At 35.4% G+C, this 23,807-nt stretch overlaps 1 protein-coding gene across 1 annotated transcript in view; it reads right to left on the bottom strand.

Moving 5' to 3' along the window:
• Positions 1-22,425, bottom strand: part of LOC128884053 (uncharacterized) — a 638,316-nt gene extending 615,891 nt beyond the window's left edge. The window contains exon 1 of the mRNA XM_054137083.1: positions 21,737-22,425. The gene's annotated coding sequence lies outside the window, so the exon portion shown is untranslated. The remainder of the gene's footprint in view (positions 1-21,736) is intronic.
• Positions 22,426-23,807: the final 1,382 nt, after the last annotated feature.

Below are 23,807 nucleotides of genomic sequence, written 5' to 3'. Positions count from 1 at the left end.
GTTATAAGAGTAATTGTCGCGGCGTACTAATGGTAATCTAAATTGTTCCAATTGTTCTAATTGTTCGTGGGACTCGTCACGTCAGGCACCGTGGGCTGACGTCATGCTACGTGGGCCCACGTCAGACATGACAAGTTGTCAGAAATAATGAATCCTTCGATAATTCTGAGTTTATGGCACTTCGGTTTTTGAGGTCGAAACGGATATTAGAGATTCTAAAAACCATTCAACGCTAAAGACTCGAAATACCTTAAGTCTCAAAAATAACCTTTTCTCGACCGCAGGCCAAACGTACCAACAAAATTTCAATGTTATGTTCCTTGCGACGGAACACTCTTTTTTTTTTGCAATGTCGAAGAGGTATCGCGGTAGGCGATGTTAACTACTTCATACGTGTAGTTGTCCAGTTTGTCAACAACCAACCTAGCCGTGCGAGATTTAATAACGTTTAGCGTTTAATAACGATATTAAACATTTTTTTACAGTACAAATAAAGATCATACATAACAATAATAATAATACTAATAATTTTTCTTATTAAAATTACTTAAGATCAGATTTAATAATTTTATTTATTATTTCAATGTGTTTAATCATTTCAAGTACAAGAAAAATTATGTTTTTGTATTTAATATGCTGTATTTTATATCTAATCAAATGCATGAAAAGCTGACAAGAATGCAGTTTAAATAGAAATTATTTCATACTTTTCACTGCATTTTCTCATACTTTTATAAGCAATTATATCTAGAGCTGCTCATATAAATTACTAGTCACATACATTTATATAAATTAACTAAAAATTATTTTATACTTTTTAGTGTAATTTTTGTTTTTTAAATTAGTTTATCTCTTAAAAATGGAAAACAGGTTCCTAGAAAACACCCGAGTCTTCTGACGCCTTTCAACACTCACGAAAAATGTAGTAGTTTTTATGTGCTCCTGACGCGTCAGAACGCACGTTTCGTCAGATAGCATCAGCCCACGTCACGTCAACGTAATGTGAACGTCGTCATACAAAACCCTATGTTAGATTTTAACCACGCGTCTTATGACGTGGGCTCACGTGGGAACACGCGTGTCGCGTCAGATGGCGTCAGATGGCGTCAGATGGCGTCAGATGGCGTCAGATGGCATCAGATGGCGTCAGCCCATGTCACGTCAGATTAATGTGAACGTCGCCATGGAAAATCCTATGTTGCTGCAAAATGCAAAGATTTTCATACCACGCGTCTTATGACGTGTACTCACGCGGGATCACGTCACGTCAGAGTAATCTGTGCGATCCTATTTAGCCTATATACGCTGCTAAGAGCGGGTACTTTAATGATAGCAAAATTTAAGTAGATTATCTATCCAATCGTTTGAAAACCCTGTCAATATATTTAAATTTGATTACTCCATTTCGATAAATATGAATTGATTAAAAAATAGGTTTTCACTTGTGTCTCAGCTCGAAAAAATCACAAATACGATGGTGTATTGAAATTAATGACCGATAGTGTAAATAACGTTTTCTGGCCCATATTCGATACGATAACCTGCATACGTGCCAAGCGTGCAGGATGATACGGAACGAGGTTCCCCTAACAATTTTCCCTCGTGATTATCGCAGGGCCCCATGTTCGATTAATTTCGTACGTGCAAAAAGGCTGCCTTTGTCCACAAACTTCCCCTCGATATATTCGGCGTCGTGTTATTGGCTGCTGATCCAATCCCCTCTAAACTTTAATTGGCGCGAACGCGCGCGAGTATTAAACCACAGGGCCGTCAATCACAAAGGACTGCGGCGGCTAGAATAGACAGCCTCGGTGACATGAACTAGGATCCAATAGGCGGTTACCTAGCCGACTGGACTTCCGCAAAAGTGGCCCAGCCGAGTGTACACTCTCTTGGTCGCATTGATATTCACAAAGTGATCGTACCCCTATTCAAGCTTAACGCCTACGTCGCGCCCGTGGCCATGTCACCAGCCGCGTTATTTCACGCGGAAACCGTACTTTTGTTAATCAATATGCTGGCGACGCCTCGTCTCGCTGCTTTGGCAACATCGGTGCGTCATACTTGTTTGCTCAACCTCTCCATAAATGAGAACAGATTGGATCAAATTGGTAACAGGGCATTTGGCATATTTCTTATAGGAAAGTGATTCAAGCCGAATTGGTTTGTTCTTAAATATGGAGCAGGTTTTATTAACCTCTATGATCACAATTTTGTTAGATTAAAAACAATATGGCTCGAAGTCATAGAATCTGAGTGTCTGGCATATTTCATTCATGTATCCTGGTACTCATTTTTTATGTATACTGGATTATGTAATTTGTTTAATAACGTTTTGGGAAATCACTGATATTTATACAAAATTTCAGTTCGACCGTGTGGATCAATTGAATAGTTTTGGAAATCTATATGATACGAAAGAATGCTTCTAGACAAGGTTACACGATCTCGAATACACGTACATGAGTACCCCGGACATATAAAGGAAAACATCAGGTTCTCTGAAAGGGATATAGCGGACATTCAAATTCTATTACTTCAGAACATCGTATTTTCTTACTCTCTCATTTCACGTGTCTGTCACAATAGAGGCGTTTCCTCAGAATAATAACAATTGCAATATATATTAAAAAGTGGCAATTTGAACAGAGTTACTTTTTCATAAGTTATAGTGTACATGTTGCGGTTCTTTGTTTGCTCGAGTAAAAATTATCTGCTATCAAGATATAATCACGAGCATAATAGCTTAATCATTTTGTAAAAACCTTTAGTTATTTCGTATGTCCCCAATTAAAGCAACTCGTTTCATCTTACAAATTATTTATTACTGGTTTGATATATTATTGTGATTACAGGATGAATCACATTTCGTTAAACATCATTTGCTACTTCTGAGAGAAATGTAATGTTGACACAATCATAAAGGATGTAAAGATATCAAAAATTTTAATTAAATATTAAGATTAGTTTTCCATGCATTTTTGACCATGAATTGGTCATCATCGAATGCAACGAAGAATGCGAATCATGCTCAATTACATAAAACAAAAGAAACTTATTTAGTAAAAAAAAATTTAGTATAAGGTAAATCCTTATTCTTGAAATATAAATAAGCTATGTAACAAAGGTACAAATATCTAAGGACAACATTTAGCCAATATCTAAACTTTAGATTCTAAAGGGTCGCACAGATTACTCTGACGTGACGTGATCCCGCGTGGGCACACGTCATAAGACGCGTGATATGAAAATCTAACATAGGGTTTTGCATGGCGATGTTCACATTAATCTGACGTGACGTGGGCTGACGCCATCTGACGCGACACGCGTCTTATGACGTGGGCCCACGTGGGAACACGCGTGTCGCGTCAGATGGCGTCAGCCCACGTCACGTCAGATTAATGTGAACGTCGCCATGCAAAACCCTATGTTAGATTTTCATATCACACGTCTTATGACGTGGGATCACGTCACGTCAGAGTAATCTGTGCGACCCTTTAAGCGATGCACAGTGATAGAATCGAGACTTTGATTGATCGATGAAGAAGCGTTTATTCATTATTGTTTCGGTAAAAATTGATTTGAACATGAAATATGTCCATTTACCTACATACAACTAAATTTTATTCAATTTTTTAAAATTTATCAAAATTTAAAATCCTGTTTGTGAATTTACAAATTAAATTAGAAACACAGATAGTCGATATAAGCACTATTATTTAGAATAATTATACATAAATATGTATAGTTATAATATTTAGAATATTTATATACTCTTACATATTATTCGAAATATGAAAATTTATGAAAGAACACAGGCATTATTTTTTAAGATAATATATGAGAATAGACAACTAATTATTTACAATATTGATGTACACTTACGTATTATTCTAAATCATATATAGAGGAACACATACATTATTTTGTAGAATACAAGAATAAACAACATATTATTTAGAATATTTACATACTTTTACATATTCTAAATTATACATAGGAGAACACACGGATTATTTTATAAAATGATGCAGAAGGATATACAACAAATATTCTAAATTATGATGCTTGCACCGTCTACCAGCTCTTTTACCTTCATATCCATCAGTTATTTCGTGAAACGAGTAGGAAATTTCAATCACAGAAATACGTTAAATTCCTCTTAGAAAAGAGGAAACATTAGCAAATTGAAATGCTTGATTTTATTAAAGGCGAACGTAAAGCGTAGCGTAATGGGTGGAAAATTCTACATTCGCTTAGTTCAACGAGAATTATAAGCGAATCGTGTCACGATTGTTATTTAATGAACCACATCGACCCGTGGTGTAAACATATGATGTCAAGATTTGTAAGCAAACATCAAAGCGGAGCGAAACATTCGATCGTGGCTGACACAGATTACAGGGCTTCCTTTGTTTTCCACCGCGGATCCTCGTTAATCCGTCAAACCACTGGGTCACTTAGCAATTAAATCCTGCGCGTACGTTTGTAAATGAAGCGTTTAACACGGTCTGACCCACGAACCAACCGTTAAACTTAAACGACCTAAGTTTGACGCCTTGGGAATGTACAGTGCTACTTCCGCGAAGTTTTTAGCCAAGATTCCATGGTATCGTGGGAACGTTGAATTGAGTGTAAATAAAAAGTTCGAGGGAACACGGAAAAGACTCCGCATAGAATTAACTGGCTTGATATTTATTCCTCGACTTTTATTTCGTTTAATCAGTCCCTCGAGGAACCGAGAATTTTATGAATAGATAAGAGTTATTAACTCGTGCATTATTAAAGAGAAATATATACAGCAATTCACGAAATGTCTTCATAAGAACATTAAGAAACACAGCAAATTTCAATTTAACATTTCGTGTATTTCTCTTATAAAAAAGTTAAGTACTGACTATATTTTTGCTCAAAATATGAAATCAGTAGAGGAGTAGGGTTTTATTAGTAATTTGCACATTATTAGATTAATTTAAAATATTTCAGTAGAGCACAAGAACATTGTTATTCAATCATTTACGGAATATTTTTATACGTATGTACACGTACAAGTACATACATTCAGCTCTAAGAGTTTCAATTTAATGTATCACGTACTGGCATAAAAAGAATCTCAAATATTGCCAAATGTTTTTGTACATTATTCTAGTAGAGCAGCTGGATAGTTAAAAATTCATAAATCGTTCTCTGTGTACATCGATAAGTACAAAGAGTTTCAATTTAACATATTACATTCTGGTCGAAAAAGGAAATTCCATATACTAACAAATTTTGTGTTATATTATCTTATTGTTAATATGTATTGCATTATTTTAGAAAAATGTATCAAAGAATACATAAAACGTCCTCATACGTACACTAATAATCAAAGTTTCAATTTAATGTGTTACGAGCAATTCTAAAAGAATCCCGAATATTGACAATTTTTCAATTCACGACAAAAGGAAATCCATTTAACTGCGTTTCCCTTGGTACGCATCAGGCCAGCATTCTATGTCATCGATTTTCCTCAGCAAACAATGTCGTCGACCTTTCTGACTTTCGCCGTTCGCGAAATTATTGAGGACTCTTTGAGTTTCCACTGCCGATTTCCATCGCAAAGACCGCGACCGAGCGTTTTGTCACGTGTGCAACGCCGCCGATATTCGCGTAACGGTCTTTGTGATGGTTGCCCTATTGACAGCTGTTATAAAGTGTGCTTCGCTTTACGGGATAAACGTTTACTACCGTGTCGAGTACGAGCAAAGCGTTGTACCTGACCGAAATGTCGACAGGCACGTGCATCATCGAGAACGATTAATCTTTCAACATTATGTTTTACGTTTTTTCTCCTTTCGTTCGACGTCATCACTGACAGTAGCATATTTTCTTTGAAAAATTTGACATTAAAACGTACATGGCTGAGGTTTGCTGGTTTCCTAACGCGAGGTACAGGGAATGCGGAAAAACATAATTTACAATACAAATATTGAAATTCTGGGTACAGCAAACTTCGTAGTATAATCTAAAAGAAGCTGATTCTTCGTGTAAATCTAAATTGAAAACGTGAAGTACGATTTTATTACACGAGGTTCCGTTTAAAAGTATAAAACAGAAAAGTGTGATTCTATAAAAGTATAATTTTTGAAGTGCCTGACCATTGCTCACCATCTCTACTTGAATTGGATTCGGCAGTAGTAACATGAATTCATGTTATTCATTGTTGTGTTGTGTATGACAAAATGCAGTGAAAAATATGAAATAATTTCTATTTATACTGCATTATTACTCACCAGATCTTGATGAATTTGATTAAATTATTAAATACAGCATATTAAGTAAAATGCAACCTTTTCGGATGCGGTGCAAAATTAGAAATTTTGAATTTCGGCTTGAGATAGCTTTTGTTAATGCGGTAATATTGAATGCCGTTAATTTATACATGTATACTGTCTACGTGGAAATAGTGTCTGAGTGAGTTTAATGTATTCGTCATGGCAGGGGGGGGGGACAATATTGCATACAGTTAATATATATTTACACATATATTTGTAATACTATTTACACGGAAATACTGCCTGAGTAGGTTTGGAATAATATTTGGTGGTGGCCCCGATATTGAATAGTGTTAATGAATAGGATATCTAAAATAGATATAATGATAGAAATAATTAATGGTCATATGTTTTGTTCCTCCGACAGAAAGCTAAATCAAGTTTTGGTAATTTTGAATGTAGGTAATTTTAAATTTTGCGCCGCCTCCGAAAATGTTGCATTGTATTTAATATGCTGTATTTAATAATTTAACAAGTGAAGAGCTGGTGAGTAATATTGCAGTTTAATTAGAAATTATTTCATATTTTTCAGTGCATTTTATTATACTTTTAAGCAATTATATCTAGAACTTGTGAATATTCATATAAATTAACTAGAAATTATTTCATACTTTTTAATGCAGTTTTAATGTTTTTCGAAGTCGATTATATTTTTTTTCTAAAAATTATTTTATATTATTTATTTGAAAGAGTGATAATTCACTATTTTCTCATATTATCCTGTAGGCAATAACTAACACCCAGAAAATTGTAATATCGTGCAAATTGAGAACGATAAATAAACTTGTCTATAATCAAGACATTTATTTCCTGTTTCTAAATTCTGAAAATTGCTTATATGAGGAATTGTTGATTAAAGGTAAACTGCATATAAAGCTTTAAATAATAAGATGTACTGTCTTTTCATATTATAATGTAAGCAAGAACTAATACCCACAATTGTCGAGTATTATGCCAATTAGCAACGATAAAAGACTGAAATCCGCCTAATGGAGGATTCTTCATTAAAGACCGGCTGCATATCAAGTTTTCCCTTGAGTTTCGTGGAACGAAAAGTTAATTCGTCGACGATGGCGAAGTTACGGCGGGCACAGGTTTGGACGCAAGGATAATAACGATTAACAGGAAATCACAAGAACTTCGAGTGGCGCGGCCGTGACGTCGAAACTTCGCGACACGTGTGTGCGTTTTCGAAAGTGTTATGGATAGCAAGTTTGCAGAATGTTGCTGAACTCGGTCGCCGCTTGTCGAGGCGAATTGACCACGTTTATGGTCTGCGCAGATGAACACGGAAAATTACGATATTCGATATCCCGTACAGGTGCGCGCCTGTACACTTACTGGGTTTCACGTTTAATCGCATAAATATATTATGTCCATAGCCATGCATGTATAAATATGTATGCATGTTTATGTATATGTGTGTTCGTGTAACCATGTTCATGTCACTTCGAATTTAATATTTTAATTAAGAATTAGTATTGAACATTTTCTACAACCAATTATCTTTTTTATGTGTTTCTTTACTTCAAAATAAAGTTTGAGTGTTTGTTGTATGATAATTATGATTCACGAAACATAAGGTAAAAGAAAATTTTTAGTACTTTAGTTTGTTTTTGCGTCGAATATTAAAATTGTGTGTAAAGAAGTTGTATTATACAATTATTCTGTAGAAACAGTCTAAATAAATATTGGAAATGAAAAATAAAAGTGGTTACTTATTTAACCCATTCGAGACGGCGATTTTTTTTGAACACGGTCCCCAGAAGCAAAATTTTTTTTTCTTTATATTGTTCATTTTTATTAAAAAAAAAAAACATGTTTACTATGGAAATCACCCAATTCATAAGTGAATTCCCATAAATAAGATGATTGGACACCGTGTGTGCAGCTCGCTCCTCAGACAATTTTTATTGCGAGAAGCGGAATAAGTTCACTTTGATGCTGTTCAATTTCGCTTTCAATGACAGTACAATCGTCCCAATCACTTTGTTCAAAAACCTCATCCTGTGTATCATCTAAGAGTTCAATATTCACATTCATGTTTTCCTTGTTTTCTAAATCACTATCACTATCCATAATAATAAAAATTCGATTATTCTTACTATTTCTTGCAAGCATGAAATCATCACTGTCATTATCACTGGTTGTTTCCTACATTCCTAATGTTCCTGCCATAGGATCTAGCATTTTAGGGGTTAAGTTTAAAACTGGCTATCTCTTAAGCATTTTTTTGTAAGACTGAACTGTTACGCGTTGTCGTTTTTTCTTGTTTCTGGTACGCAACAAAACGAATGCCAAATTTTGTTTTTCTATAGTTTACGGATACTATTAATTAAAAAAAAATCTTATCTCGATGACTACTTTAATTTAGAATAGCGGATAATTGTTCATTATTATTATTGCACACACGGTGTGCAATCGGTCTCGAATGGGTTAAAAGAATTTTCATACTGCCACTAAAAATGATAAGTTGCACTCACATTTAAGAAGTTATTTAAATAAAACACAATAATCCAGTCTAGCAAAGTATAGAAGCATAATAATTGTGTACCCAAACAGAATAAAACAAAGATAAATTGGAACACATGCACAGTCACTTATAAGAAGGCGTATTTTTCCTAATTGCTTACAAAAAAGAAGGAAAAACTAAGGTCACGAAATTGACTTAATATTGATGAGTTTTGTCACTCCTAAAAACAGTCAGTATGTTAGTGTCGAAATGAAGTAATTGTTTGTCGCATTGTACTAAATAGTACTATAACAAAAAATATATATTCACTTTTGAGCTTACAACATTTTTAGCATTTTGTGCAAAATAATACAGCAAATCGCTTTCAATTATAAAGCAGAATTAGCAGTTCCTTTCGCTTTGTTAATCATAATTAAGAATCAATGCGAATCGGCGTAATACACTTTTGAACCGTATCCCAAAAATTGCCCAAATATAGGTTCATTTAAGAGCGTAACGAAATGAAAATTGTCTACTGGAACTGCAGACGAATAATGAAACAGCTCTTGACTCAAATTTAAAAAATTCGTTAAACACTCTCGACCCTGGAATGTGGGTCAACGAAATAAAAAAAACTCGACCGGCTATTTCAACAACCCCCGCTAACGAACCCTTTAATCATTTAGCTTTATGCCAAACCATTCGAAGAGCTTCAAAGCTTCTGTTTTGTTCGTTTTCTTCGACGTACCTTGGCTAAAGTATTATTTGCACTAAATAGAATGTTCGCTTGTTCGGTTTACGCGACAGAAAGCTTTGTGGACACGACTGCATTCGCAAAAATACCTTGGAAGTAACGGAACTGTAAAGCAAAACAATGCATATGACAAATTTTTAATATTTTATTCACTTTATTTTTGCTCCCCTCAGAAACAATATGATAAAAGCAATTTATTTTGAAGAACAAATTCAAGTATACTGTACGAAATAGTCTTTTGCATGTATAGAATGATTCCAGCAACCAGAGCAAGAAGTAAATATAGAAGAACAATTTTTTTCCAAAGAAAATATTTTTAACGTGTCCTATTATCCTTCCTTAATACACTACTGCTTTCATCAACACTTTTGACTAATACAAAAACGACTTAAAATATAATTTCTCTAAACCTTATCCATAATCAGCAATACATCAAACTTCCTACAATATAATAAATTCAGATTGCTGTTCATGCCTCTCGTATACCAAGCGACGCTTAAAAAACAGAATCACTTAAAACAACCAAATCAAAGTTAACGTAGCCTATCGTAGTTTTTACTCAATAATTCCTCTTAAAAATGTTTCACCAGTCTTCACCAGGAATGAATTACCTCAACAGGCCCGTCGTATTTTATTTCAGACCGTATCCGCGTATCTTTAAACTATTGCTCCGATTGGCTATTGATTCGTGATCGGTTCTGAACGACGTATCCGACTAATGCGTCCCTGGAGCATACACGAATGCCTCGAATCGATGTCTCATCGCGCGTTGCAACGAAATGGATGAGAGAGAAGAAAGAGCGTCGCTGAAGAGACAGGGAGACGCGACAGTTCACCGTTTTTCCGACAGTTTTTAATCGATGCACCCAATTACACACGGTGCATCGCTGTGCTTCGCAGCTAATTTCTCGTTATCGTCCCGAATAAAAGCGGCTGTGTTGCCAGGCACGAGTAACACACGGAATTCCACGGATCGGAGCATTAACCGAGCGACTATATAAACTGCGTTCATTCCCATCGTTAAAGGACGCGGAGCTTAAAAGCTTATGATCGACGTTCTCGCCCCAGGTTCATTTCTCTCAGCATCCTATTTTTTCATCGTTGTACACTCCGTTTCCATTTGATCTTATTATAATGTATCTGTGAGATTGACAATGCTAAGATGAGTTCTTGTGATTCCTTCACTGGACTATTTACGGGACTTATTCGAGTGCAGTATTCCAATTGAGGTAAAATCTGTCAATAAATAAAGTAATAAATTTATCTATGCTACTTAATAATAAGTACGGATCATAATGCATTTTTATCACGCCAAAGTAATGTACATACAATACGAGTTGAAGCATTGGATATTGAAGGGTTGAAATATTGAAGAATTGCAGAATACTAAAGCATTATATATTAAGAAATTGAATATTGAGCTATTAAATATTGAAGGATAGAATATTGAAGGATTAAATATTGAAGGATTAAATATAGAAGAATTAAATCCCGAAGAATTTAATATTTAAGAATTTCATATTGAAGAATTTAATTTATGAAGAATTGATCGTTGAAAGACTGAGTTTGCAGAATTTAATATCGAGGAATTCAGCGTTAGAGATTCAGCGTCGAAGAATTGAACATTAAAGAATTGAATATTGAAGAACTGAACGTTGAAGAACTTAACGTCGAAGATCTGACCGTTGTTAAACTAAACGTCAAAGAGTTGAACTTTAAAGAGTTAAACATTGCCCAATTAAATGTTGAGGAATCAAACGTCAAAATTTTGAATGTTGAAGGATTCAATAGAATGTAAAGCAAACATGAACAAAAAGATATGAAGAATGAAAACTGAATGGTACTAGAACACTTAAAAAAGAATCATGGAGAATAATAAATAAAGTGTACATTTTATATAAGTAAACGAAAACATGTCTGACAAAATTGTTCTCCATGTAACTTCTCCAAATCTATTTGGATAGGAGTTATACATTGACAGCTTTACCAAAATTAATCAACAACCGAAAACATAGGTGTATTTAATGCCATCGGGAAATTACATGCACGTACATGCACGTACATGCACGTACATGCACGTACATGCACGTACCTCAGCGTTATTGAATGAATCAACTTTATTCAAACTGTCAGAGAATCATCCGTAACAAGAAATTACCTGAGTTTCACCTATATAATTTCGAAACAAAGAATATTAATAATAGGGAGACAGGGTTGAGGAAGATTTTATTTTAATTCATTTTAATTTTCATGGTGTACAGAGGCTTTTCACGTCACACGGATGGTTTACGTGGCCCTTGGACAATTAAGCGGAAGTGTAACTACACGCTTATAAAGTTCTCGGTAATCCGAAGAAGTTATACTCGAAACAATTCTTGAAGTAATGCACATCGCGGAAAAGTTACTGCAAGATATATGTCTTCTCGCGGCGCGGCGTAGGCTGCGAACAGCGTATGACAATAGACGATCCGCTTTCCCTTATGCTTTACCCTCGCTCTCAACCATTTCCTCTTCTCCTGTATTCTGGTTCTCTAGGTCAGTCCACATACCACGACATACAGTGGCGTACAAAAGTTTCCGGACATGATAAATTAAAAAAAACAATGCAAAATATCAACTCTGTTTACTATATCGTAACTACATATATTCACAAAATTGTTAAACTAGCACGTTTAAATGTTCCTAGACGCTTCGTTTTACATCAGAAATTTGTACTTTATTTTCCAATATGATTAATTAATTATATATTTTATTTTTAGTTATGACTGATATTATATGGCTATGTATTTCGCACTGATAACAGCAGCACAGCGGCGAGGCATAAAGCTGATTAAATTCAAAATAATATCTAAACGGGTTTTATTCCATTCTCCTCTGATATTTTTACGTAATTCTGTTTTGCTTGCATTTTGGACTTATTTACGCGTTGCTTTAACTCTCCCTATAAATATTCAATTCTATTCGGATACAGGAATTGAACTGGCCAACATAAAACTTTGATACTTTTTGGTTACAATCATTGTTTGACTACAATCGGTGTTTTGCTTTGAGTCATTATCGTACTGTAAAGCTGAGTTTTCTACTGTTTTTTTTTTCTGAATGTTGTAATAGATTTTTGTATGAAATATACACAACACAGTTCATTATCTGTTTAATTTCTACAAGTAGACCGACACCTTGAGTAAAACATATTCCTCAAACCATTAAGTTTCTGCACTGTTCTCTTTCATTTATCATACTCTTATATCCAATGTTAATTAAAATTACTTGAAGTATTAGTTTCGGATTATAAACTGAAAAATCTCTCAGTCATTGTACTTTATCGTAATTTTGTGTACATATTTTGTGTGCGATTCAACTTTTGTAAAATATATGACACTCACTAGTGTACCAGTGTCCTATTCAGAAGAAAAACTTTTTTACTGTTATTAGAATATATTTCAATTGTATGTAATTTCTAGAACATAAAACTGAGACTTAAATAAAATGTACTATAATTCTCTTGGAACCGTTTATGTAACATACTATGAATGAAAAAATGTTATGCTTTATCTGATTTTTCTAATCTCGAACAGTTTCAGATTTTGGTTAACAAAATTAATTCTATCTTCTGATCTCTCAATGGAAAATGGACTATCTCTGAATACAAAATATAAAGGATAAAAATCAATTTCAGAAAAATAATAATTCAATTTAAATTCTTTTTTCTATACAAAACCTTCAAGAGAATCAAAACACTCCAACTATAATATAAATTGTCGAAAATGGGGCGAATAAAGAAAAGCATCCTGACGATTTATAGGGCGGTTCGGATTTTATTGCTCTCGAAATCCCTTTAAACGCTTGTAATCCGGCGCATAAAATGGTCGTGGACTTTTTATGGATGACATCAACTGTTTTTTGTCAATAACCATACGACTCTAATCTGTCGCAAGCTTCGCTCAGCGACGATATTTATCGCGTTGATAAAGAACGGAGCTGTAACCACGATCGTTTTTTCTCGGATTTCGCGTGTCGCGTCAGTTCTGGTCAACGTTTTCCTAACAAGTGGCTGGGGACAAGTTAATGCTGTCAAACCGACAAAAATGTCTTCAATTTTCTCGACTACCTGATCTGCGTGAAAAAAGCAACCACGTACGCAAATAGCGGAAGCTAACGAAGTTCCTGTCCTAATACGTTCAAACTTTTTTCGCTAAAGACACACAAACTAAACTCCCTGCGACACTATAATGGAACGTCGAAATTATAGGGAAACGACACATTTCCGATAATCGATCCACGGAAACAGATGTAGAAAAATTAATTTTGAGGAAGCAATACTTATTAAGATTAGCAATATCATTGAATTGTACAGTTTTAAGTTGTTTCATTAATTATAGTAGCAAAGTTAACTTCCTTTTTTAAATCTTTATAGACGGATCAACTTTTCCGCGAATGAGAAAGTTCTTATTTAATAAACTGTACTAAAAATAGTCCTGTGAATAACTTTCTACAATTGAAACTACGAAAACAGCTCTAGAAACTCAATTTATAATATAGGACACTTAGGACCAATCCGTCCTTTAATGGTAAAATTTTGAGCAATATTCGTATATATAAGTACAGTCAGTGTAATCAGTATTCGTATAGGAACCATTTATTTTAAATGGGTTGCTGTACTAATACATCTTACACTGACTGTATATTATTTTAAAATCGACGAAAGCGAACTTAGCTTGCAAAACAGTTTGGAATATAAGCAATTCAGAATACGAAAAAAATTTTAAATAAACATTATTTACTCTTAAAACCACTATTGGAAACAACAAAAATTTGTATGGCAATCAATTTAAAAATATGGGCTGGTGTGCCCTCCTGCCTCCCTGATAGACGATTCAGCAGTACCTTATCCATTATACCACAAATTTGACCCGGACTAGTTAAAAAAAACAACATTTTGATGTATTTTAATACAAATCTTTATTATCGCCTTCAAAATAAGCTCCTTTTAAGCCAATACAAGCATGCCAATGGTTAATACAATTTTTCATACACTTCTTATAGGCCTCGACCGGGATGACTTTTAGTTCCTTCAGCGAATTTTTTTTTTATGGCAACAATCAACAAATGGCGTGTTCCCCGAAGCGGATATTTGAATTTCGAAAACAGAAAAAAGTCACAGAGAGCTAAATCTGGCTAGTACGATGGCTGAGCAATGACTTTTGTTTCGTGTTTGGCTAAAAATTTAGTCACAATCAAGCTAGAATGCTAGAAAATTCAGATCTTTCGGTACGAGTCTGGCGGCAACGCGCTTCATACCCAAAACATCAACCACAATGTGTTGAGTCGATCCATAAGAAATGTTGAAAGCCTCTGTTGTCTCTCTAATGCCAACCCGACGATTTCCAAGTACGATTTCTTTCATTTTTTCAATATTATCGTCATTAACAGAGGTCGATGAACGACTCGCACGAGGCAAGTTTTCTACGACCTCACGACCCTCACTGAATGCTTTATGCCACTCAAACACTTGAGTTTTCGATAGGGTAGACTCCCCATAACACTTCTGTAACATTTTCAAAGACTGCGTAGCCGTAATTCCATTGGAAACACAAAATTTCAAGCAAACTCGTTGTTCCATTTTTTTTCCATAGCAAAAATCGCCAGACAAACTTTTCGCGTCGTAAACAAATGACTACCAAACTCACAAAAATGGACGTATCCCGCGCACACTTCACACGAATGTCAAAGAAGGTTATACCAAATTAGAAAAAAAAATATTTTACCGATTCAGTTTACGCGAGCGATTTAAATAGACCAGTCCGGGTCAAATTTGATCAGATGGTATGAAATGGCTTATCGTACCCCATAATACTAGAAAAAAAACTTGCGTTATCATTAATAGCTTGTCACACTTTACGCGGCTCACCCTGTACTATCTGTAGTGGAACGGCTTAGAGAATTTTCAAGCAACGCTCTTCTTATCGATAATACAACACATTTTCCCACCCACAATCGCAAGGAAATTCCATATTTGAACATTCCCTAGTTGCATATCATTTCTCACGAGAGAGTAAAAGTCTCCATAGATGCGAATTTCGCATAAAAGTGCAATTATTCGCGTCCCGTCGCGGAACAGATTACCGCGCGTAATTAACGACCGAACCTTAACTTCATTCGAGCCGTGTCAAGTGACACTGATCAGACTAATCGGATCAATACGGAAGATTATTAACGCCCGATATGAACGGAGGTGGAAATTATCCGTTCTTTTTCCACAAGTTCTTCGTCCGCCAGTCGCCTCCGTCCATTTGCGTGGCTTCGTTTATTAATTTTTCCACCGCACTGGAAATCGACCATCTCCTGTTGCACCCGTTAAACTCTTAAACTCGTCGTCGAAAATGTGAACTTATGACGCGGGCAGAAAATCTTGTTAAGCTGCTTTGAGAAGGACAGAAAATCGTTGCAATTTTACGGATTTTACGGATAATTTGCCCCCGATAGCGAAGCTTCTCCACCTTGGTTAAATATGAATGCAAATCATGGCAGTGAATGAAGATGACAAGGAAAAATTAACACTGCTTTGTGGTGGATGCTTTGATTACGTGTCAAATCTTTACTGGCCAAGAATTTGTCACTTTTAGGACTTCTATGCACAGGAAGAATTAAGAAATAGATCAAGTGCAATAAAATGTGCATGTACTGTCATGTTTAGCGCGTGTTATTTGTAACATTCATGTGTCAAATCTTGTCACGTGGTATACCTGTCTCAAGATTAATGTATGAGTGCGAAGTCGTCTTTTTATCTTCGTATGGGGAATTACGAGTATTATAGAAGAAAGACACGATAAGTGTCCTTACAAGTACTTATGACTACGTAATACATATATACCTATTACCCGTTGTACATATTGAGATGATGATGATTTGTGATAAATATCGTAATCTTATCATTAATTCCTTAGAATGTATAAGAGGGAAAATGTATAACTGCTGTTGTTATAGTATCGACCACGATACTATATATGTACATTACCTATTGATTGCAAAAGTAATGTAAGTCCACCTTTGAAAAATGCAGTATCGATAAGAAAGGGTTAAAAATACGTTGATGCTCTCTGTATAAATATTACATTGTCAAGGGGGTATTATTTTTTCATTTATTTGTCCAATTAAGATCAATTGCCAAACGAAATAAAGAAAACAATCGTTAATAAAAATTGTGTAAATTCACGAACACGAATGATCTTGTGCTTTTACAATAACAATATTATTTTTCTAGATCCGCAATATAAAAAAAAAATGTAACGACATTGTTGAGTTATTGTTAAAACAAAATGAATTTACAGCACTTTACTCCCATTGAAAAATTTCTACCTACTAATAATATATGATTTGTTAGATTGTAACAAATTTATTATTCGATAATTTGTTGCAACGATCTCTGGATACCAATATACAGAACAATAATAGAAATTTTAATTCCTTGCCTCGACCACTTGTTACAATGCACATTTATTGTGCTATGGAAGCTATTGAAATTCTGGCTCATTTTAACAGTGGAATTTTCAATAATGGTTTCCATTCTGATTTCGAAATTATGACTCCGATTTTCTTGTAAATTGGACGATAAACCGAGATTTTTATCGACAGCCGAGACAAGAAATGTAACAATCCGACAAAAGATTTTCCATCGTTGTAAAAAAGACAAAAATTGACAATAGACAGAAGAAACTCTACAAAGCTCTGTAGAAGAATAACACAGAGCCACTCTCATATAAAATAGTATTCTATTTGCATTTTTCACTTCCAATTATACTGTGCATCTCGTTCTCGATGATAGTATATTGTAGTCATGCTTATCATGGCCAGCTTCACAACGTTCAACGCATACTGGCTCCTCCATTTCTAAAAAACAAAACCGGCGATCTTCATATTGTTTCGTTATGCCAAAGCGTAAACACGTTTTCTTTTTTCGCATAATTACAGTTTTATATTTTTTCATCGATTGAGATGCCAGAACATAAAAAGAGAAAACGATCAAGGTCTCGATCGCACAAAGATCATCGATCGAATCGTGGAAAAGATGAAAAATTCGATCAGTTACAAAAACAACCACCTTTATTCTTGACAAAGCACTTTCACCAATATAAATAATTACACGTATGCGAGGAACTCCAAGTTAATCGTTCGACAGCCCTTTGCAACCAATTTTCTATTTCTGCTTGAATTTCGAGTTAAACAACCTTAGCGACGTCGAGAAAGCATCGTTCGTCGAGAAAAGACACCTAAGAATAATTTATTCATACGTCTTTCGAATCGAATCTCTTCCATTCATGTTCGAACAATGCAAACGTCGGGACGTTTTAAATAATTCTTTCGGTGTTTGTAGAAACACGATCCGTGGCGTGCGATGCATTCGCTTTTTATGCGATTACAATTGCTAACGAATGCTGTGAATAAATGCCGCGTGTCCTACGTTACTCTGAGCAAACGCAAACGCTCGTCCTGTTTACTCTGCGTATGGAACAGTTGCTAAATTACTGAAGGTACATTATCTTATTTTCTGTATTAAAACTTGATTTTTAAGACTCTTATTATTGCATGTTCAGCCTTATATCGAGATCAAATTTATTCGTTAGAATTCCTTTTGTACTATAGCGAAGAAGGTGTGATTTAAGTTGTCGGTTTCCTAAAGGTCTATTTACACATATCCGTACCGTGTCAGTTCCGTAATGTCCATCAGTGACAGTGATTTTAAATATTCTTCTATTGTTTTTGAATGGACATGTTCACACACTTCCGACACCGCTCCGTGACGTTACTAATACGGTACGGATACGGAACTGACACGTTACGGATATGTGTAAATAGACCTTAAATCGTATATGTTAGATTCTGAAGTCGTACCTTGTTTGAGAGTAAATTCGTGAATGGAAACAATGAAATTTCTCAGAATAAGTTTAAATATATAAATATAAATGTAAAGCAATGAATTTAGTCTGCATTACAAATAATTCATAAAGATAAAATTATATTAATCATTTGATGAAAGACCGATTATCTAATGAACTAAATGTTATTCTATATTTCTGATGTCAAACTAAAAACAGAGAAGCAGAAAAGTGTGTTTTCACTGTATTTAAAAAATGTTATTTAAGAAATATTCAAAGGAAAGAATTATTTTATTAGTTCATAATTTGAGTAATCAGAATTGAAATATCGAATATATAGCAGTAATGGTTAACCATCGGTTACTTGCTATAATTTTAATGTATTCTATTAATGAAAAACAAAAATAATCCAATATTCGTTAATAATTACTAAATATTGTAGGGTATAATGGGGAAATAATAGATTTTAGATTTGTTTCTTCTTTTCATAATCCTGACACAATTTGCGTGAAACAATAACTAAATTTTACGTTCTCGATCATCTTTCTTACGCGTGCTTTATTGCAGAGGATGCTACCAATCTTCATTAGTGGTATGTTAAGCACGGGTTCATAAATTGTAATGTCGAGATTTAAGGTGGGTGACACGGTTTAAGAATTACAACTTTTAAAATAATATCGATTTAGTCTTTATAATAATTGTAACATATACATGAAACGAATATTAACTATTCCACAGTGTATCTACTTTAAAAAAAAACACAACATGTCAAATAAATTTGCACTGTTGCATTTTTATAAGGTACATGAATACTATAAAAAACTGTATAGATCACACTTGATCGTAGATAATATTTATACTCTAAACAAACCCAAATATTACGTTTAAACTCTACCTCTATGCTTTTCAACATTCAGCTATTATGTATATTCACCCTTGGATAGTGCTATCTTTGGGAATGATAAATTAATTATAGAAATACGACTTAGGGAACTCTTTTCTAAAAGTCTCGACCGCATGAAATTTTAATATTTTGGAAATATTTAATCGACCTCAAACGAATGAACTTCATGAACAAAACATGAAGTAACGGTACAACTATCTTGAAAACAACAAATTTCAATACTTACCGTTGTTGTTATACTTTTCGTTGACACTCTCAGGCCGCCACGTGACGCACAGCAGACTTCCCACAAGTTATCTAATCACGTCGCCGACATTCAGGAAACGTACGTTCCCATGGTGCTGCATTAACGTCCTGGCGATTCGTATTCATGGCAACATAGGTTCAACGGGTCACGTTAATAACGCGCGCGCCACGTATCAAAAATCACCTCGACGGATATATTCGAGTTCGGTTCGCGTTCCTGGCATCGTCTCGTAATTTTACTAACAGCCGAGGCAAACTTACAAGCGTAAATTATACAGTTAATTCCCGTGTTATTGTTAATTAATTGATCGTTACATGGTTTATTTGCTCGAATTAGTTCACATTATGCGAATATTTAATATGTAATTTTCGCCGGCGCCGGCAAATCGCTTAAAACGCAATTTCGTCGAGCTGGCCAGGCGTAAATATTCATGTAATTTTGATGCACTCCATTTAATGCGGCACGATTAAAAATCATTTAACGGGACAGATTTTCAGCGAGCGCGATAATTATGCGCTCCACCCCGCGAACAAACCGTCGCGGCCGAAATAAATATTATGGCGAAACAGTGGAGAGCCATCCTAATTGCCTCACCCCTTTCAACGGAGAAAGTTACCCTCACTTAAGAAAGATCGAGAGGGTGGGACGCGAACGAACTTGTAACTTAGCACCCCCAACGCCTAACCCGCCACCTAACCCACCACCAAAACTTCCTACGTTCGTAATTGTTGTAAAAGCCTTCGATCGTTATTATTGCTTGAACCGAAATTGACCGGGTGAGAAAGCTTCTGGTTGAACTTTGGGCGAGAACTGTACCCAGGAAGAATTCAAGCTCTGAATTTAAAGCAGAAAGGTAAGGATGTATTTGGAATGAAACGATGAAAAATTGAAGTATACATGGGATGGAGTCAATCTTGTTAACCCCTTCGAATCTGACGTATATGTGCTTGTGCACGAATTTTTAAGATCATATTTTGCCATGAAGAAATGAATTGTTTAAAGAAAATGTCACGTAGCTACAACTGATATCTGTTTTAACGTTTCGGGTGACAGTTGTCAAGGAATCATAACAGAGACTTCAGAGCTAAGAGGCTTTAAAGTGAGATTTTTATTGTTAATAAAAGTATATCATTTCTTTACACAGAACTTTCATTCGTAATTTAAAACATGCTATTTCACGGTTAGATGAAATTTTATATTTGAAGGAAAGCGATAAACTTCATTGCGCTAAGAGCCTGTGAATGTTTTATATCAAATTTTATATTTATTACACTTTATTCAAAATTTGCACTCATAATCGCAAACATGCTAGATTACGTTTAGATGATGTCTTAATTCGATGACATGTGCTCAAGCCTGAACAAATTGAAACACGTGAAAAATATAATTTCATCCAGAGATATATAGTCAGGTTAAAAAAATGTAAAGAAGGAAAGTAGATACGTATTTCGTATACAAATTAATTTTATAAAATATATTTAGAATAGAATTTATCGTATTATCCCTTTCGAACATTGTGTACATTGTGATCTATATGAACTTTAGAAAGTATTTGTATCCAGAAAATTACTATTCTAAAAATAAATGTCTGGTATCTAAAATTGATTCCAATTTAAATTTTGTCTGTGCCAACTGTCAATAAACCATGAGAGAAGCATTGTAGCAAGGACTTTTAAAGTAGTACTTTTATCGTGAACGAACAGTATTTACTTCTAACAAAAACTTTCTTTCTAAATTTAAAGGACGCTATATGACATTTGAACGAACTTTTACCTTAGAAATGAATCTATGACACTGAACGTTAAAAATCACTGTAATAATTATAATTCACACAAATATTGTTATTTTCCAATCCATTTACATTCGTCGAGGTCTAAATAAATTAGCACTCGCGGAGAATAATTGCTGTACCCTAAGAAAAATAATTCAGTTCCAAAGGGGTTAAAGAGAAAGACTGAACCCGTGATGAAACGAAGAAAAACAACAAAGTCAATATAAAGCACAATGATCAATATGTATCTTGAATCACCACATAAATTAATTTTTTTTTAATAAGTATCTTCGAAGTCATCGACATGGAATGAAAACAGTGGCCAATGAGAAAATAGCAAAAGCACCGCGTAAAAAAAGTCCCGATTTAAAATCTACCGTCTAAGGAAAACGCAGACACGTCGCAGAGAATATGTACGTACAAAATTTACTTGAATTATCCCGCTGCAATGGCAGTGAACTTTGTAAAACAAGGCAGACAGGACGTGTACCACTGGCGCGCAGCGCTGACGCAAACGGGCGCCACGATGAAAATTATGTTTGCATAATTTTCAATTTCGATAGCGCCCCACGGCCGATCGAAGCGAACTGAAGAGACACCGTATGAAGATTCACGTGATTACGAAAAACTAACGGTCCGTTTGTGTTTCGAGCGATCGACGCAAACGTGGGCAAAAATCAACGTGGCCTGGCGAACACGTTATCCTTTTCTCTTTCTCTTTCGGCACTCACAATCAACACACTATCAACACGAACAGAGTAAATAAGAAACCTCGAGTGGTCTCAGAATTCATCGACGAACTTCGTAATTTCCATCGAGATTAAAGTATTCGTTTATTGCAATTCACCTTATCGATTAAAAAAAAGGAATAGAAATTGTTTCTTTCAAACTCTTTTCACACTAAGTTACACGTGAACGGTTTAACGTATTACAATTTATTTATTTATTTTAAATGTTGTCACGCACTCGAAGAATAAAACGCGATGCGAGGGAGTTCCTGGGCACAGGGTTTATCGCACACGAATCGAGTTCGATTGGTACCGTTGCTCGTGGCCCTCGATCCACCTTTCGGGTGCGGATCGTGGGAACGAAGGGCGTCGCGATGCGAATTGCACTGACTCTCGCAGATTCTCCGTTTCCCGCAGAAGCTTCGAAAGCCTCCCCCCCCCCCACCCATCCCCACCCCCCTCTCTGGTTGGCCTTGCTCAGCGGAGCTTCTATGCCCCTCTTTCGACGTCCGCCGTTAGCCACCCCGTCCGTTTGGCGCTTTCAGCGCAAGCGCCTCGGCTTTTGTGCGGACTCTGCCCTATCCTAATTCATATCCGCGTAAGTACGGTTACGTCCAGCCGGCGGGACAACGAAAATTTCTCGTTTCACCGCATTGTCTTGCGGTTTTCACGGATTACGAGCACCGAGGCTGTTTCACTTTTCCATGGTCCCGTTCTGCGAAATGCCTTCCAACAGTTTCCGATGGCAACTACGACGATTCTTTGTTTCCAGCTTTCTACATCTAGTAGTTTCCAGAATCTACACCTAAAACACTGATACGCATTTACCTAGTAAGGTCTCTAGTATCCTCCATTAGCAAGTATAGCTTGGCACCGTCTCGGCACGCTCTCTACTAATTTGTCAAAAATTATCTGGCGACGACTCACGAAAGTAGTGATTGTGATTGGAGCAATACAGTGTAGAGTGATGAATCTTCGTTTTAGGCTTGGTGTTCTATTAGACATGCTTGGTCTGTCCGTGGATAAAGAATAATACACAGAAGTGTGAAACACCCCATAAAAGTGCATGTTTGGGATTGCTTTATCGCAAGAGGTTTCGGGACTTTATGTATCCACTCACATCCATGAAATGTTGGTTCAATCAAATTAGAGACCAGTGGATATTGCAAAAAGACAACGAGCCTAAACATCGAAGTCGCGTCTATAAAAGATGGAAAGAGGAAAATGTTATCATCATACTATGGTGATAACGATGGTATAATGTATGGTCCATAATGAAGTACAAACTAAGAGGAAGGCGTATCACCAAAATAAGAGCAATTGTACACCATATTCGAAAGATATGGAGGTCGTTTGCAGCATCTTACCCCGAAGAATTAATAGAATGCCGAGACGGTGCCAAGCTATAATTGCTAGTGGAGGAGATTGGACACCTTACTAGGTAAATGCGTATTAGTGTTTTAGGTGTAGATTCGACCCATATAAAATTTCGTACAAATATATAAACATTCACAGAAATATAGCCGACACGCTCGTATGAGACAGATTGTAGATGCTAATATTACGAGAAGTAGGTTTTAGATATTTGCTACCTTGTTGGTGTGAATTTATGAGGAATGTGTCTAAAAATTTCTTTACATCAATGCCACCGTACCAAAATCAACGGCGACTACAAATGTACAATGTATGTGTCAATTCGTGTGCATCAATGTTACTCTATCAGAATCGACTTCACGCCCAAATAAGAATTTTTTTTTTTTCAAG

Source organism: Hylaeus volcanicus, chromosome 1 (assembly GCF_026283585.1).
Source record: "Hylaeus volcanicus isolate JK05 chromosome 1, UHH_iyHylVolc1.0_haploid, whole genome shotgun sequence".
In the NCBI taxonomy this organism is placed as follows: Eukaryota; Metazoa; Arthropoda; class Insecta; order Hymenoptera; family Colletidae; genus Hylaeus; species Hylaeus volcanicus.
This window is presented reverse-complemented; position numbering and strand designations above follow the sequence as displayed.